The sequence below is a fragment of the Humulus lupulus genome, chromosome 5, assembly GCF_963169125.1.
Source record: "Humulus lupulus chromosome 5, drHumLupu1.1, whole genome shotgun sequence".
NCBI lineage: Eukaryota > Viridiplantae > Streptophyta > Magnoliopsida > Rosales > Cannabaceae > Humulus > Humulus lupulus.
The window spans coordinates 222,887,952-222,892,949 of NC_084797.1; positions in this window are offsets into that span (position 1 = coordinate 222,887,952).

Genomic DNA, 4,998 nt, shown 5'->3' on the forward strand with positions numbered 1-4,998 from the left:
TTTTATATTCATTTATTTATTCAAATTAAAAGGGATTAGTTTCACTCCTTGAACTCTATAAATAGGACCTAGTACTCAGCCATTTTCTTCATTCTTTAAGCATTTGTTCAGAGCCTCCAAGCTACTAAGTTTACTATAGAGAAGAAACACTTGGGTTTCGGGTTAAAAAGCTTTTCCAATCTAAACTTTTCTAAACACTTGGGAAGTAAGATAGAGTGTAATTTCGGTATCGAGGTGTAGATCGGGTTCTAGTTCAACCAAGGTATTCTTATCCTCAAGTTCAGTTCTTCATAGTTCTTTAGTTTTCCTTGTTTTCTTTCAGATCCTAACTCTTATTTATGATTCTTGGTTAGGTGTTTAAGTTCCTTGAACGTTAAGGTTTTCGGTAAGTTTCACTTTGATGGTTTAGTTCTCTTTTCATCACTTTTTCTTTAAAGACTCACATTTCTTACTGTTGGTTTTAAGAGTGTTCCAAATCTCGCTCTTGTCTCCATATCCCAGTTTTTTGTAAGGAAAATATGTTAGATTATATGTGTTTATATATTTATGTTATGATATGTTTTATGCTATGATATGTATATGTATAAATATGTTTTTTAGTCCTTGGGCATATGACTTTCTTAGATAGCAAGCCCCAAGAATTTTTATCATTTTCATGGTTTAGAGTTATGTTTTACCCTACCTCGATTAGTAGACATAGGACCTAGATGGGATATCATATACTATAGTGTGATTTAACCTACCTCGATTAGTAGACAGAGGACCTAGATGGTTGTATCACATACCATGTTAATGAGTTAATGACCATTAATATTGTAGTCCTATATGATATACGTTTTTATAGTCATATGTTTTATAGTATATGTATATGATATAGTCTTATGTTTATGATTTATGATATATGTTGTTAGTAGATTTTCCTTGCTGGGCATTAGGCTCATTCCTTTATTTTTAGCATGATGCAGGAAAATGAACATGGAAGGCGGGAAGGATTCATGGCAGCTTGACATGTGTGTAGAGGATGAATGGATTGAATGGACAGCATAACGATCGAGGATGACGTTATCTTTAAGTCTTTTGAATTATGTTTCTTTTGTAATTCCGCACTTAGTATTTAAACAATTAATTTAAAGTTATGTTTTATGTTTTATAACAATGGGATCCCATACATTATTTTGTATCTCATATATTATTTTGGGTTTTAAATAAAGTTATGTTATTTCTTATGTATTTATTCCACAATAGTAGCTATATTAGTAGTTTTTAATGGTCCGAGGTCTTAGAAATAGTCGGGTCATTACATTACAAAACTTTTGCTACTATTCGTATTCCTCCAAAATGACCGCCACAATGCAAAGTATGACAATAAGTAAGAATGGAAATCATTTCTCCTTCTGGCACACATCTTCTAATCACTTGGTTAGCACAATGACGAAAAAGAATTGGCTCACCCCAATAATAATGCTTAACTTCCGAATATAACTTTTTAAGTTGCTGCCTTGACATGTCAAGAGGCACAACCTTCGCTGCCAAATAATTAACATAATCTGTGAACCACGGTAGCTTTTCTTCACTGTCTATCGAAAATAACTGTTCATCCGGGAAGTTATCATCAATTTGTACATTTTTCTTATTAGGATCTTCTTCTAATTCCAATCTAGATAAATGGTCTGGAACTAGATTTTCTGTCCCCTTTTTGTCACGAATTTCCATATCAAACTCTTGCAATAATAGGACCCATCGAATCAAGCGGGGTTTTGCATCCTTCTTGGTCATAAGGTGGTACTTTATAGCAGAATGGTCTATGTAGACAATAACCTTGTTACCAATTAAATATGGCCTAAACTTATCAAATGCAAAAATGGTGGCAAGTAGTTCCTTCTCAGTAGTTTCATAGTTTAATTGAGCATCATTCAAGGTCCTACTAGCATAATACATAATCAGTTGCATCGCACATCAATTCAAAGGGAAGCTCCCAATTCGGTGGTACTACAATCGATGCAGTGATCAATTTCTCTTTCAAAGTATTGAAGGCACTTTTACAAGCATCATCAAAATTAAATTGTGCTCCATTCATTAATAGTGCAGATATGGGTTTAGAAATCTTGGAGAGATCTTTAATAAATCTCCTATAGAATCCAATGTGCCCAAGAAATTTTTGAACACCCTTAACTGAAATTAAAGGAGGCAAGTTCTCAATAATTGATACCTTCGCATGATCTACCTCTATGCCTTTGCTCGAAATCTTATGGCCCAAAACAATTCCTTCACTCACCATAAAGTGACATTTTTCCCACTTCAGGACCAAATTAGATTATTCGCATCTCTTTAACACCTTTTCCAAATTCTGTAGACACATATCAAATGAAGAGCCAAAGACCAAGAAATCATCCATAAATATTTCAATGCTCTTTTCCACCATATCAGAAAATAGTGACATCATGCATCGCTGAAAAGTAGCAGGAGCATTGCATAATCCAAATGGCATTCTATGAAAAGCAAACGTACCATAAGGACAAGTAAAAGTCATTTCCTCTTGGTCTTTGGGAGCAATAGGTATTTGGTGATAACCGGAATATCCATCTAAAAAGCAATAGAAGTGATGGCCCGACAATCTATCGAGCAATTGATTAACAAAAGGCAATGGGAAGTGATATTTCCTTGTTGCCTTGTTTAGTTTCTTGTATTCAATACAAATTCTCCACCATGTCACTGTACGAGTTGGAATTAACTCATTATTCTCATTTTTGACTACTGTCAATCCCCCTTTTTTCAGAACCACTTGTACTGGGCTTACCCACGAACTATCTGAGATTGGATAAATAACACCACCATCTAACCACTTCAAAATTTCTTTTCAAACCACCTCATTCATAGTAGGATTTAGCCTCCTTTGAGCATCAATGCTAGCCTTATTGTCCTCCTCCATGAGAATACGGTGCATAACAGTAGAGGGGCTAATTCCCTTTATATCAGCTAAAGTCCAACCAATGGCCAATTTATGAGCTCGAAGTACTCTTAATAATTTTTCCTATTCAAAATGAAGCATAAATAATAGCAGGGAGAGTATCATTCTTACCCAAATAGGCGTATTTAAGATGTTTCGATAAATTTTTCAATTCAAGTACTGGTGGTTTCTTTATAGATGGTAGTGGTATCTCGGACCCTTGTCCAAGTTCCTCATATTTCTTCTTATAAATAGCTCCAGCGGAGTTTAGCCAGTTTACATATTCAATGACCTCACTGCCATCACATTCTTCTACTCCTTGCGAAATAAGGCTCTTCTCAAGCGGATCTTCGACAAGTTTTCTCATTGACAATTGTTCCTCAATTACATTCACACTAAAGCAACTATCACTTGCTCTAGGATACTTCAAAGCTTTGAACACATTAAATGAAACCTCATCACCCTGCACTCTTAGCCTCAACTCTCCTTTTTGAACATCTATCAAGGCTTGACCAGCGGCTAAAAATAGTCTTCCTAAAATAAATGGAACATCTTCATCTTCCTCCATATCAAGAACAATAAAATCAACGAGAAAGATAAATTTGTCCACTTTGACAAGAACGTCTTCAATAATACCTCGTGTGTAATGACCCAAATTTCCTAATATGGTTTAGGACCTTGATTAGGAGGCCGGGAGGGCCATAATTGATTTATTATACTATTAAATGATTATATGCATGTTTAGGTGTATTAAATATGCATGTGGGCCCATTTCTGTTTAATTGGGATATTTTTATATTTTGGCCATTTTGGGCATATTTGGCATATATGTGATATGTGTGTGGTGCTTCATTATTATTTGGTTATGCTAGGGTTACTCAGCATGAGATGATCCTAGGAGGTAAGCTAATGGGAAAGTCACAACAGGATTTATACTTAACTCAGAGTGAGTCAAGGGGTATTTAGTTCATTACCAGGATATTGGGTAGTGGGAATAAATATTTGATGATAAATTGGGAGTTAGTAAGATCTGGGGGAAATTATGGAAGTTTTGACTATTTTACCCCCGGGGGCATTTTCGGGACCCCGAGCATTAGGATTTGTTTGAGGTCACTTAAGCTTGAAGTAACCCGTTAAGAAATAAAAAGAACGTTCTCTCTCCCTCAAAGTTCCATTTTTGACACCCGATCACATTTTTGAAGGAAACTTGAATTCTAGGACTCGGACTCAAGTGAGGATCGAGGCATAGAGATTCTAGGGAAGATTAGAAGCTTATTAGCCGGAGGATTTAGTTGGGAAACAACTCAATCGGAGGTAATCCAAGTTTTTAAGTTTTAAGTTTTTAAAGTTTTTAAGCTTGAATTGAATTTTGTGTTTTGATGAGTTTTTTATTGAATTGAAGCTTGGGTTTTGTTGGTTTTGCATCATAGGGATGTTTGGGAACTTTGATTTTGGAATTTTGAGATGTTTGGGTAGGTTTTTGGAAGGTTTTAAAATGGTAAAAATGAGGTTTTAGTTGGGTTTCGAGGTGGGGCCACCGCCCTGTTCTAGGGCGCCGCGGCCCGAGCTTAGTGCAATTGAGGGGTGGTGCTGAAGTGTAGAGTCCAAGAACTGTACTTAGCTAGTTAGATAGTAGTATTATAGTATTTATTGTACTATCTTTATGACTGTGGATTTTTGGTTCAGACCGGGTATTATTTGGACACTCATAGTAGTACTTGTAGATTTTCTAAGTTTACCCTATAGTTTAAGAATATTAATGTTAACCTAAGGTTTGATTAATATGACTAATATTAAGGATAATATTTATTATACTATAAGGTTTAGATAACAACCAATAGGATTTTAAGCACATGTTATGAATGGGTGATTAAGGATTAATTATTTTGAGGATTAAATTTAATAAGGGGTAAAGTTTGAATGCTATAAGGTCAGTCAGCAGCTTTGAATACGTTGAGGACTTAGTCAAGGCTGTTTACTCCATTCAAATTTAGCTAAAAATGTGTAATTTCGTGTTTAAATAATCAGCGTGTGCCGATATATCGCAGCTA